We start from the raw sequence: 16,003 nt of genomic DNA, 5'->3' as shown, positions 1-16,003 counted from the left end.
TGTGTTTATAGAGTGACTGAGTGGCAGGGTCAGAGACTGGGGCAACGGCAGCAGAAACAGAGGAAAGAAGTGGGGCTTCTAATAGGTCCTGAACCACTGGCCTTTGAGATGAAGCCTTCTTGCCAAGGTCTGGGGCTGTGCTGTGTGTTCTCGGCCCGAGACTGGAAGCTAGACCTGGCTGCAGCCCCGGCTGAGCTGGGGAAGTGCAGGTCAGCATCCTGCTTCATTAGGACACCTCCAAGCCCAGCTTAGACCTGGATGCCAGGTGACCCCGTTTACTCTGAGCCCAGACAGAGGACAGGGAAGTGTGCAAGGGTGGGGACCCTCATCACAGCCCTTGGCTCTGTAAGGCATATGGGTTTGTGCACGTCTGTGAGCACGGCCTTGGCTTCTCTGTGAGTTTCAAGCTTGAGCTTGTGTTTACGCAGGGTGAGGCTTGCTGGGACGTCCAATTAAAGCTCAATTTCTCATTAACCATTTTTTGTTTTTTTGGCGCAAACATATGCCATGCAATATTTGGGACCAACTTGCCCTAAAAAATGATTTGTTGTTTTTCTGAAGTTCAAGTTAAACTGGCATCCTGTCTTTTCACTTGCTACATATGAGAGTTCCGTGTAGGGGTTATCAGTGTGCATTTGTGAGTTCCCATGTGAAGGACTCTGTCTAAGTGGCTGTAGGTGCCAGGATGGAGATGGACAGAGAAGGTCCTCTTGGGCTGCTTTAGTGGCACCTAGAGGCTGTGGGCTTGGACACTTCAGCCCCAGGGGCCTGGGCAGCACTGTCCAGCACCTGCCTGCTCCTGCCTTCTCCACGGGGGCTGAGTTCCCTGCCATCTCTCTCCAAATACGGTGGCAAGAGCTATCCCATCCGCCCCCATCGGGAGTTCGACTGCCCAGCCAGACAAGATGGCAAACAGTGTGCAGATGGCTGCAAAGCTTTCCCCAGCTCCTTCTGCAAGGGGCCTGCAGATGAAACGGAAGCCCTCATCCTCACCGCCTCCCCCTTCCAGAAAACCCAGGCAACAGCCACGTCTGAATGCTGCTTTAGAAGCTTCTCCCTCCTGGTGATTAAACCACCCCAAACAAATAAAGCACTGCATTTCCACAGTAGGCTAGTTCACATGCACGCAGCCAATTGTCTTGGATCCACTCGTGTGCCTGATTCATCAGGGCAAGGGGTTCTCCTCTGAGGTGCTTGCAAAGAGCTGCTTAATTTTCATCCGAAAGACTCTCTGTAGAAACCAGGCCCAGCTTTGGAAGAAAGGCTTTTCTCCCCCATTTAGCAAATTCTGTGTCATTCTTTTTTTTTTTCTTTCTTTTTTGAGTTGGAGTTTCCCTTTTGTTGCCCAGGCCGGAGTGCAATGGTGCAATCTCGGTTCACTGCAGTCTCCTCCTCCCGGGTTCAAGTGATTCTCCTGCCTTAGCCTCCTGAGTAGCTAGGACTACAGGCACCCACCACCACACCCGGCTAATTTTTTTGTATTTTTAGTAGAGAGGGAGTTTCACTGTGTTGGCCAGGCTGGTCTGGAACTCCTGACCTCAGGTGATCCACCTTGGCCTCCCAAAGTGCTGGGATTACAGGCGTGAGCCACCATGCCTGGCTGGAATTGTGTGTCATTCTGGATACTTATCATGACTTGAAGCATCCAGGACTCTGTCCTGGGTATCCTGAGCCTGAGGGTATATGTGTGTCCAGCTGGCTTGGAGGTTGTCTACAGGTAGGTTGAACTTGGCCTCTGAGTCCGTGGCAGCCTCATGTGGGAAATACCAGCAAGGAGCCTCATCCTTTGCTTTTAGGAGATAGTTTCTGTTTAGTCACTGCTGAATCTGTTACAGACAGGGTCTCAATTTCTTGCAAGTCCTGTATGAGGTGAGTGCTGTGATTATCCACATGTTCACTTGCTCTCTCTGGCCTCTTTCAGGCTCTTGCACTTCCTTTGCTCTTTTCCTGCCACAGGGCCTTTGCACATCCTGCTCTTGCTGCCTGGAAAGATTTTCCCTCTCCCTGTCTGTTCACCTGGTCATGGTCTCATCTGACAGTGGAGTCACCACATCCTCAGGGACGCCTGGCCACACTGACTCAGTCACAGCAACCCCCTGTTATCTGCTTTCATGACACCAGGTTCCTCTCTGTGGTAGACACTAGCTCAGCTACGGCTTCCTATTTCTGTGCATGTCATCCTTCCCCTTCAAGACTGTGGTCACCATGAGGGCCAGGGCCATGCCTGTTCCTGATTCTCATTTGTGTCTCTGGTGTTTAGTATGTGCTCACCTAGAATTTGACAAATGAGTGACGGCATACGCATTTTACAGATGAGAAAGTTGAGGCTCGGGAACATTATGTAACTTGCTCGGTATTAGATAGTGACGGTTTGAAGCCGCCTGGCTGGTCGCTGGGTGCACACTCTTAACCACTTCACTGTGGTTCTTCTCTCACGGTAGTTCTCCAACAGCAGGAGTGAGAGACAACTTTAGGACAGGTGTAACCAGAATCCCAGGGGTTATCCTAGAAGATGGTGTCAGCAACATACTTGCCTATGTCTTACTGTATTGCATAAAATACCCAGTTTTTCTGACTCGCTTTTAGTAAAGACCTTAGTTGTCGGTAGGAAAGGGTGGATGTTTACACTTTTTTAAAAAGGAGTCTATATCATATTTATCTTGTGGTCTGCCATGCCTCCCTGATCTTCTTCAGCTTCAGTTATGCAAAATTAACACTTCTTCTCTTGACTGCCTCTCTCTTACCTGTTCAGTTTCTTTTCTGTGTCAGAGATTGCTTAGAAATATTCCCCATCACTACAGCCTGCTTCCCACCTGCATCCCCCACCCAGCTTGTTCTGGATTTTGTCAACAACAGTTCCAGCGTTTAGTGAGGGCTCGGTTGAAGGAAAGTGTTGGAAAGGCTGTGTGATGAAAGGTGAAGATACCTAATGGGCAGGCAGTCATCAGGGTTAATTCAAAGGCTGGAAGAAGGGCTGACCTGGAGGACTGGAAATGTCTTTGAGCTGAAGGCCATGTGCAGGTGGAACGAAGAGAGTGAGCCTTTTGGGGTGAACTGCAAGTATTTGATGATATCCCTGTCCCCATTGTGGGGGAAGTCTTGATAAGCATCCTTAATGTGATGGAGGGATTAAGGAATCCCTGGCTCTACCTGCCCAGCATGGCAGTAACATGACACAGCCAAGTTATTGATTATTGGTTGCCCAGCTGTCATCAGCTCAACATCTTCTGTTAGTTATAGCTGCAATTTGCATTAGTTATCAATGCCAGTTTTGACTTTCCTAGTCAATAAAGTGTTCTGAGAGTGGTGAGTAAGGCTGAGTACTACCCATAATCATGAGTATTACAGAAGCAAGCCCCCTTGCCCACCTAGCTGCAGGTGATGAGACACCCTAGGGAAATCACTCAATTCTTTGGAGGACCCCGAATAAATGCCCAAGTCCATCTGTTCATCTGTCCGTCCGTCCACCCTTCCATCCATCCATCCAGACATGCATACATCCATCCACCCACCTACCCATCTATCCACCCACCCACCCACCCATCTATCCATACAACCCACTCTCTTATGCACCGAGCTATCATCCACCTGCCCACCTACCAACCCAACTATCCATCCACTTACCCATGCATCTATCTACCCATTCAGTCAGCTACCCATCTATCCACCCACTCATCCATCCATTTATTTATCCCTCCACCCATTCACCCACTCATCCATTTCTCCACCCACTCAGCCATCCCTTCACCGACTCAACCATCCATTCATTCATCACCTGCCCGCCCACTCATATATCCATCCACCCATCTATCTATCCATCCACCTACATATCCGTCCGTCTGCTTGTACTTCTGTTCATTTATTCCACAAAGACTCGTTAACCACCTGATATATTCTGGGGAGGTATGTGCTCTAGTAATTGAGAACACAGTCTCTGGAATATGATTCCCTGGGCTCAAACTGGGCTCCCTCCTAGCTAGCTGCTTGGGTAAGTTATAGAAACTGTGCTTTGATTTTCTTATCTGAAAATTGGCTATTAATAGCTTCTACTCTTGCAGATATAGTGAGGATTAAATAAGATGTCACATTAAAGGTGCATCATCGACACTCAATAGAGATTAGGTTTTACTATTCATTATTATTCTTGGCAGATGCTGCAGATAACATGGAGAACATATGAAAGACACATGTTTGAACAAATAGTGACATACAGGTGCTAAGTTCTGCAGTAGGGGAAGGTCAGAGAGCCGTGGAGAGGGCCTAGCCCAATCCTGGGGCCTCAGAAAAATGTTCCCCGTTGAATTGCTGTTTTAGCTGAGACTTGTGGGATGGGTAGTAGTTGGAGATCCCAGACAGGATGTGACCGAGTTAGCCAGGGAAAAATTGGGTCCTGGCACCCATGGCAGAGTTGAGTGATCCAGTCCTTCTGTCTCTGGCTGGAAATCCACCAGATCTGGGAATGTCAAGTTGGGGGAGGGGGCTGTCAATGACCATGACCTTCACCTGTCCTCACATGTCCTCTGTGTGTCTGCAAAGCCCCTGCCTCCGTCTCCTCTTCTGGAAAGTGGGATTGGAAACCACACCTGCTTCTCTCCCAGGACTGCTAGGAAGACAAGATTAGATGGCAGGTGAGAGCTCTTTGAAAATGAAAACATTCTACTATTTGAATGCAAAGTGTTCTTCTTTGCCTATGATGTTTCATAATCTGTGAAATCATACTGGACCTCGAAGCTATTAAAAAAATAGCAAAGTGGCTGGGCATGGTGGCTCATGCCTGTAGTAGTCCTAGCACTTTGAGAGGCTGAGGGGGTTGGATCACTTGAGGCCAGGAGTTCGATACCAGCCTGGCCAATATGCGAAACCCCATCTCTATTAAAAATACAAAAATTAGCCGGGTGTGGTGGCGTCTGCCTGTAGTCCCAGCTACTTGGGAGGCTGAGGCACAAGAATCATTTGAGCTCAGGAGGCAGAGGTTGCAGTGAGCCGAGATTGCACCACTGCACTCCAGCCTGGGCAACAGAGTGAGGCTCTGTCTTGAAAAAGAAAAAAAAAAAAAAAAAAAAAAGCAAAGTTAACACTTCCTTCATCTCTACCCTGGGGGAGGCAATTTGTCAAAGATTGTTGTTGGATTTTACACACAGAGAAATCTAAGGAAGGTGTGGAAACCAGACCAGGACCCCAGACTCTGGTCTCCCTGTTTACAGGGTCTTAAATGGGGGAGCCACTTTGGGTTCTTTCTACAAGATTGCTTTGTAAAAAAAAAAAAAAAAAAGAAACAAACAAAAAACTCAAAAACAACAGCCCTGACCTAAATATTCACAAGGGACCTTAGGCAATATCTGCAAACAAAGGTGAGTGATGAGTGGAATCTGTCATCTTTGCAACTAAGACAGCTCCAGAGTTAAAGCAAGTGGAAACATCTCTAGAGACAGAGGTTTGGGCAGGTTTTGCCAGTTACAAACTATGAGAACCTGGGCAGGTTCACCTCTCTGAGCTTCCGTGACCTTGTAAAATAGGACGCATTGCGCTAAACGTGCAGGAGGAATCCCAGCATCTTCCTGTGCACAAGGCTGGTTTCTTCCCATCCTTTTCCTTGTTCTGCCTCTCTCCTCCTCTCCAAGAGATGAATACATTTGGACTCAGTAGGGACCTATGTTTGCAAAAGCTCGTAGGTGATTCTCATGCAGCCAGCCTGGCTCTGGCACTGAGTTCTTGGACACTTCTGGAGGCACATTTACTAGTGAGGAAGGTCACTGCGTGTTAAAGGCATGATTCATCTTCCATTCCTTTCTTCCATGAAGCAAGGTGCATGGGTCGACTGAGCTGGCAGAGCCCACAGTGTCAGCCTCCCCCACGCTTCCCTCCCTCCCCATTCCTTGTGTGCTGTACTTTGTCTCGACTTCCTCTACTCTGTACCAAGCCGGGAGTTGGTAAGATATCAAAAAAATCATTTTTTTTTTTTTTGGGAAATGAGATCAAGAGGGTTTTTGTTTGCTTGTTTGAGACAGGGTCTAACTCTGTCACCCAGGCTGGAGTGCAGTGGTGTGACCTTGGCTCACTGCAGCCTTGACCTTCTGCCTCAGGTGATCCTCCCACCTCAGCCTCCTGAGTAGCTGGGACTGCAGGTGCCCACCACCATGCCCGACTGATTTTTCTATTTTTTGTAGAGATGAGAATTCACCATGTTGCCTAGGCTCATCTCAGACTCCTGGGCCCAAGCAGTCCTCCATCCACCTCGGCCTCCCTAAGTGCTGAGATTACAGGCATGAGCTGCTGTGCCTGGACAAGGTTTTTTTTTTATTATTATTATGAAAAATTTTCAATAAACATAAAAGTAGAGAGACTAGTTTAATGAGCTATCATATACCCATCACATAGGTTTAAAAACTATTAACATTTGCAATATGTACTCCATTTGTTTTTCTGAAGTATTTAAAAAATAGTTTACAGTAGTTATGTAATGGCATCATGATATTCACCCTACATAATTTACTTTCCCTCTAAAAACACGAGGGCATTTTTTATATGATCATTGTCATACCTAATCAAATTACCAGTAATTCCTTAATATCCTCTAAGATCAAGTTTACATTCAGATGTCCTAAAATTGTCAGTTGTGATTATTTTTTTCTTTGAGCAAAGATAATAAGATCTCAAGATTTAATGACAGAGATTCCATGTTAGCCCTGATGTCTAAGCTCTCTGGTCCATTGTGGGTTTACTTGAAAGTCTCAGGCTAGGCGCGGTGGCTCACACCTGTAATCCCAGCACTTTGGGAGGCCAAGGTAGGCAGATCACGAGGTCAGGAGTTCAAGACCATCCTGACCAACATGGTGAAACCTTGTCTCTATTAAAAATATGGAAATTAGCCGGGCACGGTGGCGGGCGCCTATAGTCCCAGCTACTTGGGAGGCTGAGGCAGGAGAATTGCTTGAACCCGGGAGGCGGAAGTTGCAGTGAGCTGAGATTGCACCACTGCACGCCAGCCTGGGTGGCAAGAATGAGACTCTGAAAAAAAAAAAAAAAGTCTCTCGCTGTGGTCTCATAATAAAAGGACACTTCATTTCCCATCTAGCCCCTGCTCCTTAATGTTAGCCCCCTCCTATGGGGAGGAGGGGGTGACCTTCAGCCCAGGTTCAAGCATTCCCAGGGCTGGCTCTGATCCCGATAAAGCCCATTGTCATGAGTGAATCCTTGCAGGTTATTCTAAGTATTGGAAATAGTGCACGTGGAGTGTCCTTATGATGCCTGGGACAGTAGTGAATATTTATAGGTTTCTTTTAGTGCCTTTTTTTTCAGTGTTTTCCATAGTTCCATGTTTCTACAACCCTTAGGAACATCAGAATTATGTGTGTGTGTGGGTGCTTATTAAATAAACCAGTTCCTGGAGCTCACTCCCAGACAGTTTGATGATTGGGGGCTCAGCTAGGACCTATGTTTGCAAAAGCTCCCAGCTGATCTCCTGCAGCCAGCCTGGCTCTGGCTCTGGCTCTGGGAGCTGGGTTGGGAACTAGTCTTTGGTGCTATTCTGCTGAAACTTCAAGTTGGGCTCTTTGACTCCGTCTTGTATTGTCATCACTTGTGTTCAGGTCTGTTCTTCCCCTGGATTGTAAACTCCTTGATGTCTAGGCCATTTCAGCTTGTCAACTGAGCTTTCAGTGGGTGCTCAGTGGAACAGGTGCTGAATGGAGTCAGGCTCTAGGGCGGCCAGCATGTGTTGGTAAGTGAGAGACAAAAATCTTTTTAAAAAGAATCTTTTTGCCCTTCAGTTGTGTTTGCCATGAGTTAATGTGACTTACTCTAGTGGAAGCCAGTGCAGCTTAAGTGGAGGTCTTGCCCTGAAATGGAGCGAGGTTATGGATCAGCAGAGCTGCCAAAAGCGTTTTGGGGGAAATGTTTCTGTGTCACCCTCAGTTGATTGAACTCAAGTTTTCACTTTCGTTTAACACCACATGGGGGCCATTCTGACTTCAGCAGAGTGGGTATGATCAGATCTTCTGTAAAAGTGTAAGTGAGGAGGCTGGGCACGGTGCTTCACACCTGTAATCTTAGCACTTGGGAGGCTGAGGTGGGCGGATCACTTGAGGCGGAGGGTTTGAGACCAGCCTGGATGACATGATGAAACCTCATCTCTACTAAAAATACAAAAATTAGCCGAGCATGATGGTGCGTGCCTATAATCTCAGCTACAGGGGAAACTGAGGCAGGAGAATTGCTTAAGCCTGGGAGGCAGAGGTTTGGTGAGCTGAGATCATACCACTGCACTCCAATATGGGTGACGATTGTTTAACCACCACCAAAATGGGTTCTGAGTCCAAATATTAATATGAAGGACATTAGTGACATTGTCTTAAAAAAATTAATGAATACAGAAAAGCACAAAAAGGGAGAGAAATCACCCCAAATCTCACGACCCCAAGAAATAAACCTCCTTAATATTAAGTGAACAGCATTCCTTGCTATGCACAAAGTTGGCTAGAGACATGAACAGACACTTCTGATCACACAAAATGAGATTTTAAAAACAAGCAGTAGCAAATTGAATGCTATGTAGATTTATCTGAAGAAAAAGAAATGGAAGTGAAACTGAAGGAACTTGTCAACTCAGATAAATGTAGGTTTTTTCTTACCAAAAATCAGTTTCTAGAACATCTAAGAAATCAAAGGTGGTGAAAAATATTAAGATTTTTTTATATGTGTAAAATTCTTTACAGTTGATTGAGCATCTCATGAAAAATTTGTACAGTCACTGCAAATAAAGTCATTGTAAAATCTTTACTCTTTTTGCTTTTTGCCAGCACCAACATTGGCCTTTGCAGTCTCTTGACTTCATTCTGCCCTTGCATTCCTTTTGCTGTTTTCTCGAGGACTTCTTCTTCTCATGCCAGCCATATCTTGCAAGTCTATGTTTGAGTTCATTTTTTCTTTGCATAATTCAAAGAACCAGATAGCATGCCAAAGCCCATTGTTTAACCACCACCAAAATGGGTTCTGAGTCCAAATATTAATATGAAAATGACATCCATTGTGGTCTTGTACATTTTGTTGCCTTCCCGGGGTGAAGGACATTGGTGACCATTCGTTTCCTCTGGAGCGGTCGATTGGTCATGAACTTCCTGGTCCAGATAGTTGCTGTGTCATTCATCGTGGTGGTTGATCTTCAGGTAGTTAGGGAGGAAAATAAACAAGAAGTTATATATTTAAAACCACGTTTCAATTTTTGACCTGATTAATTGACTTAATAAAGGGCATTAGCACTTCTACTTCCTACAGTCCCTCCCTTTACCCCTGAAAACTAGTTGTTTCTAGGTTGTTTTATGTTGTTAAGGTTGACCACCTTTTCTTTCTGTTCTGCAATCATAGTCCTATTTTGAAATAGATTTCCCTCTCATCACTAGCCTTTTGTCATGGTCATCCAATTCACAAGTTGCTTATTTTTTAATTTCTTGGCTGACTAAATTTTATTAAGAAGACTTTTTTTTTAAAGAGCTCAGAAATACTGTATTCTCTAAGTTCTTGAACATGTGATAGTGTGTTTTGCCTATTTTGATTAGGCAATAATTTAGCTGGCTATAAAACTCTTGGATTCTACTCTATTTCCCTTAGAAATTATAAGCACCGATCCACTGACTTATTTCATTGTGCTTTCTTTTTTTTTTTTTTTTTCTGAGATGGAGTCTCGCTCTGTCTCCCAGGCTTGAGTGCAGTAGGTGATCTCGGCTCACTGCAAGCTCTGCCTCCTGGGTTCATGCCATTCTCCTGCCTCAGCCTCCTGAGTAGCTGGGACTACAGGTGCCCGCCACCATGCCTGGCTAACTTTTTTGTATTTTTAGTAGGGATGGGGTTTCACCGTGTTAGCCAGGATGGTCTCAATCTCCTGACCTGGTGATCTGCCTGCCTTGGCCTCCTAAAGTGCTGGGATTACAGGTGTGAGCCACCGTATGAGCCCAGTGTCATTGTGCTTTCTACTAATCCCCTTTCCCTGGCCTCTTCCATCTTGTCTTCTTCTCTGCCAGTAGTTTCTTCATGAAGAGGCCATGTGCTATATTCCATGAGATATTTCACACTCAAAGAAGACTTCTTTTATACTCTTTTGATAATTTGTCTGGGAATCACTGTGTTGACTTATAAGGAAGTTTGTAATAAATACAGTAAAAGAGAAACACACAAGTTATTTTGAGACAACAGAGAAGGGAGAAACCAAATCTATTAATATTTGGGGTTAGCAGGGAAGGCTTAGTTAAGAGGTAACATTTGAACTAAGCCTTGAAATAAGGGAAGGATTTGGCCATGCAGCAATGGCGAGAGAGTAGAAGCAAGACATGATGGTTAATGTTACGTATCAATTTGACTGGGTTGTGGGGTGCCCAGATATTTGGCTATACATTATTCTGGGTGTGTCTCTGAGGTATTCTGGATGAGGATAACATTTAATTGGTAGACTGAATAAAGCAGATTGTCCTCCCCAGTGTGGGTGAGCCTCATCCAATCCACTGAAGGCCTGAACAAAACAAAAAGATAGAGTCACAGAGAATTTGCTCTCTTTACCTGATTAGATTTTAGCTGGGACATCAATATTCTCCTGACTTTAGATGTGGACTCGAGTTGGAACTATATCATTGGCTGTCCTGGGTCTCCAGCTTCTTGGCTGCAGACTCCAGGACTCCTTAGCCTCCATAACCATGTGAGCCATCCCTTACAACAAATCAATCTGTCTCTCTCTATGTGTATAGCTCTACCTCTATCTCTCTGCTCTTTGGAGAACCTGGAGTAATACACAAGGTTATATTAGAGAAGAGGGTGACCCAAGGAAAAGCATGGAGGCAGAAAAGTGCAAAGAGGGTTTGGGAAGACTGGGGTCCTGATGGGGAGTTTGGATTTCACTGTGTGTAGCATGGAGAATCCTTGAAAATATTCAAGAGGTGAAAATTGTATTTGTGGAAGAACACCAGGAGTATGTGAAAAGAAAAACACTCACTCCGTTTTAACTCCACTGAAGGGGGCATCAAAGGGATGCACTGGGGACATGGGTTGGAGGGTAGTTGAGGCCATATCTGGAGGATCTTTACTTCTAGGCTGAGTCTGAAGTTCTCTTTCTGGGGAGTGGGAAATGACAAATCTTTGAGCTCCACTCAAGAGATGGTTTTGCTAACAATGGCAGGGTGACGGTGGTGGTGGTGGTGGTGGTGGTCGGAAACTGGTAGCATGAATTCTAATTGGGCTTCTGTTATTCTAGCTGAGAAAGGTGGGGAATGGACTTCCAGTAGAATAATACAGATCTGGGAATCAACTGCATGGAGGAGGTAGTTATAGGTGATGAGATGGCTCAGGGACAAAGTTTGGTAGAAGGAGAAAAGGTACTAGGCTGGTACAAAAATAATTGCTATTTTTGCCATTATTTTTAATGGCAAAATCCACAATTACTTTTGCACCAACCTAATAGGATGGAAACTTCAGAGCCGTCTGCGACAGAGGGTTTGATGAAGATCAACAAAGTTTGGGAACACAGGAAAGGAGCGGGGAGGGTAATGACTTGAGGGCATAGCAGGGATAATCAACGTTTTTCTTGTTAGCAGGTGGAGACTTTAGCATGATTATATGTTAAACACCTGGCACATACATGGTGCAAAATATGAGTGAAATGATAAGTGAAGGTGGTGAGTCATGGGAGTTCCAAGGGCACGGGTGATAAAGGCACGTCTCAAATGAGGTGCAAGTGGAGAAGGTACCTTGGGAAAGGAGAAGGCTGCTTCTCCTTATAAGATGGGAAAGGCAGCCAAGAGGGTCAAGATACAGTGATGTAGGGGTGAGATGGAAGTGAGTTGAGAGAACTCAACTCTGAGTGGGCTCTGAAACACCTAGGGATGGGTTTGGGGGGCTTTGAGATATGGAAGAGGTTTAAAGTCTATTGTTACAGCAAATACGGTTTGGAATTTATTTGTGATGCTTAAAAATATTGCTGAACAGAAGTGAAGTCTACCCTAGAGTTGGATGGTGAGATTATTTAGTGGAACTGCCAGATCCATGTTGTGATTCTTTCCAGTGTCATTCAGCAGCCCTTGTGCAGTTGCAAGGCAAGTCATCAATGGGGTATGGAGATTTTCCAGGTGGGTGTGGTTGAAGGCAGGGAGGAACGAGTTTAGGAGCACAGTACAAGAAGAAGGTGACTGTAAGGTCCAGGCTGAGCAGGAAGGTAAAGCAAGAAGGAAACATGAGGTTGTGAAGAGAAGTTTAGAGGGATGAGGAGGCAGGAGAGGTGAACAGTTGCAGGATGTAGCTAGAGTGGCGATGTTAGATCTTGGGGCCAGAGAGCTTTACAGTGATTATGAAGATCAAGGGACATTAGAATCAAGCTATAAAGAGCCACCGTTTGATGTTGGGATGTGAGGATGCTGCAGGTGGATGTCTGTGCATTGATGGTGAGAACGTTGTCACCCTGGCCCTGCTGGGTCTTTGCTAAGGAGACTGTGCTCTGTTCTTGGGGCCGTTTTCATCACCTGATTAGAGCAGTGGTCCCCAAATGGTGTTCTTTGGACCATCTGTATAAAATGTTCATGGGTCACGGATAAAATGGAAAAATAGAGACAATGTCACAGAAATGTGCCCATTGGTGAAAGACCACCAGCCGTCCTTTTTGGAGGATTGTTCTTTATTCTAAAAATGTATATATTCTATTCTATTAAAAAATTTTTGTATTTGCATTTTTTCTCTTTTATGAAATGCCACGGGGTAGAAAATTGTAATGTATTCAATTCTCCTGTCTTCATGCATTGCAGTGTGGTGGGGGAGGGGATGTGGCTAGTATTGGCCAGTAGGCTGGGGGCAGAGGTGCAGTGTGAGACTTCTAGCCTGGAGCATTTAATTCTTAGTACAGGGCTCTCAAGCATTCTTTTCCCTCTGTTCCCTGCTTGGTGATACTTGAGATAATGCAACCCCCATTAGCCTTAGTCTTAGGGCAAGTTTGATGGGAAACAGCACCCCACACCTCCCTGCAGTTGTAGCATGAATGAGAAAAACAACTGATGTTTGAAGTTACCAAGATTTAGGAGTTGTTTGTTATTGCAGCAAAACCTAACCTATTCTGACTAATCATGGTGGAATTTCTGTGTGTCTGTGTGTGTGTGTGTGTGTGTGTGTGTGTGTAAAACTGATAGTTTAAAAAATTCCTTCTTACCAAAAAGAAAAAAAAATAGCAACCTTATGTTGGTTCTCAAATTAAAAAAATATTTTTACTGGTTTATAAAATAGAAAAATCTGAGAATCTGTAGCTTAGAGAACTACAGTGTGGGATGTCTGTAAAGACCAGGTTATTTTATCAGCTCCTAACACCGCTTTATAGCAGCTTAGCCAAGACTTGGACTATTTCAGTCTTTCCCATTCCACATTCCATGGACTCTTGAAGAGACATTGATGAAACGGTGCAGCCACAGACCACCCTCACGCAATCCTAGTGGCAGAATCCCCCTTTTACTGCAGAATGAGCTTCTTGCTACAGTGATACTTGAACCCCTTAGATATATTCTGTACTAATTATATTAAAACATGACCAATGCTTTTGCTTCGTTGTCCCCCAAATTAAACACCTTAATCATGAGAACCCAGAGAAATGGATTTAGTGTGACTGATTCCCAACTGTCAGTAAGAACATAATTAGATTATATTTTTCTCCAGTTCAAATAAAAGAAAATTGACAATAAAATGCTGATCAATATGTGTAGCTCAGGAGGTAGAGCCTGCTTTGAGATGCAGAAGTGTTTGTTTTTCTTCGATCTATATTCTTGAGTAAAGAAAAAATCCATCTCTCTTTCCTAGAGGGGAAGACTTTCAGAGCTGGGCTTGGCAACAGCCTGACTATCAGAGGCTGAATTAAACAAATAGGTACCTCTCTGGAGTGAATGGTGCATTTCTTCTGTTCGGGGGACCGTGCTTTTATGGTGGAGTTTGCTTTCTGTCTTGGTCTCCGGGTGTGTGTATCTGTGGGTGGATATCTGCATGTAAATGGCAGTGTATACCTGTGTGGGTGTGTACAAAATTCCCATGTGAATCTCAGCTTTGTGGGGATCTCCGGGTCTTAAGCCCAGCAGATGCCATTTGAAGAAAAATCACTTGAAAATGAGACAGAAAGAATGGAAACCAAATCCTAGCTCTAAAGGCACCAGGCTGATTAAAAAAAAAAAAACTCTGGATTTTCTTTGTTTTCGACTCTACCTGCCTCCAGATGACATTTCTGTTTCCTATGAAATGATCAGAGCGAAAGAGATCCTCAGCACAAAAGAGCAGATACTGTGTGATTCCGTGTATGTCAGGGTTTCAGCTGTGACACTGCTGACATTTTAGCTCAGCAATTTCTCTGTTATATGTGTGGGGGTTCCCTGTGCATTTTCGGATGTTGAGCGGCATCCCTGGATCCCTGGACTCACTGGATGCAGTAACACAACTCCCCCCAAGTAGAGACAACCCCCAGTGTCTCCAGATATTGCCTAATGTCCCCAGGGGGCAAAATAGCCCCCATCTGAGAACTGCTGCTTTCATAAAGTACAATGTCAGGTGAAATAGGTGGAGGCTGTTGTTAGTAGAGATGGAAGAGACACCAGGAATATCCTGGAAGGGGCTGTAATGTTCTGTTTCTTGAATTGGGTGTTGGTAATATGGAGATGTTCAGTTTTTTTTTTTTTTTTTTTTTTGAGGGAGGATCTTGCTCTGTCACCCAGGCTGGAGCACAGTGGCACCATCATGGCTCACTGCAGCCTCTGCCTCCTGGGCTCAAGGAGTCCTCCCACCTCAGCCCTCCCGAGTAGCTGGGACTACAGGCATGTGCCACCACTCTTGCCTAATTTTTGTATTTATTTATTTTTTGTAGAGAGGGGGGTCTCACTATGTTGCCCAGGCTGGTCTCCAGCTCCTGGGCTCAAGCAATCTGCTCACCTCGGCCTCCCAAAGTGCCGGGATGACAGGCATGAGCCACTGCGCCTGGCCAGTATGTTCAGTTTGTAAGGAAGGTACTGTGTTGACCTCTTCTATGTGCACATTTCTTTAAGTAATAATTCAATGAAGCATTTAGAATAATTGGTCATAATAGGAGTGATTTGTAGAGTGATTGGCATGAAAGCTGATCACCTTAATTTGAACTACTCTGAAATGAGCACCAGGGGCCACCAAGAGGAGACTTTCAAGGTGTCATAGCCAAGGATAGGAGTGTGTTGTGTACATCTCTGCATAAAGGATTTGCTGGTTACATGGAAGGTTGAAGCCTCCTTCTGAGGACAGAGGCAGCAAAGCAAGTGGAAGCCCAAAGCACTGAGCTTTCTAAATGGACTTTGCTAAAATCTGGTGGATGACTCATGCTCTTAACATACACTCATGTACGTATTGTCCATATAAACATTAATTCTGTAACAAGGCCCACACATAAGGGTTTTTTTTTTTTTTTTTTTTTTTTTTGAGACAGTCTTGCTTTATTGCCCGGGCTAGAGTACAGTGGCATAATCTTGACTCACTGCAACCGCCGCCTCCTGGGTTCAAGCAATGCTTGTGCCTCAGCCCCCCCGAGTAGCTGGGACTACAGGTACACACCACCATGCCTGGCTAATTTTCGTATTTTTAGTAGAGACAGGGTTTCACCATGTTGGCCAGGCTGGTCTCAAACTCCTGGCCTCAAGTGATCTGCCCACCTCAGCCTCCTAAAGTGTTGGGATTACAGGTGTGAGCCACTGCTTCTGGGCCCACACATAAGGTTTGAGTTGAGATAGGGAAGCTCTGGCAAGATTGAGGAATTGGGCCACAGTCTCTGGGAAATACGCACAATTTCTGGAATCTTGTCTACTTCCAGAGTCCCCCTTTCTGTCTCCTGTTTATTCAACAAACTTGTATGGAACCGCAGTGTGTCTAGAACTTGCCAGTTGTGGAGGATAAAAAGATGATTGAGGTCGGGCACGGTGGCTCATGCCTGTCATCCCAGCACTTTGGGAGGCCAAGGCAGGCGGATCACTTGAGGTCAGGAGTT

General features: G+C 45.1%; 1 protein-coding gene and 1 pseudogene across 1 annotated transcript in view; one reads left to right on the top strand and one right to left on the bottom strand.

Annotated features, from left to right (window-relative positions):
- The window catches only part of RBFOX1 (RNA binding fox-1 homolog 1), a 2,506,415-nt gene that overhangs the window by 12,300 nt on the left and 2,478,112 nt on the right, over positions 1 to 16,003 (top strand). The gene's annotated exons all lie outside the window — the stretch shown is intronic.
- LOC116462322 (small ribosomal subunit protein eS24-like) lies at positions 8,707 to 9,145 on the bottom strand (annotated as a pseudogene).

This window comes from Hylobates moloch, unplaced genomic scaffold, assembly GCF_009828535.3.
Source record: "Hylobates moloch isolate HMO894 unplaced genomic scaffold, HMol_V3 SCAFFOLD_23, whole genome shotgun sequence".
Lineage (NCBI taxonomy): Eukaryota > Metazoa > Chordata > Mammalia > Primates > Hylobatidae > Hylobates > Hylobates moloch.
Note: the sequence above shows the minus strand (reverse complement) of the source record. Positions and strands in the feature narration are given on the sequence as shown.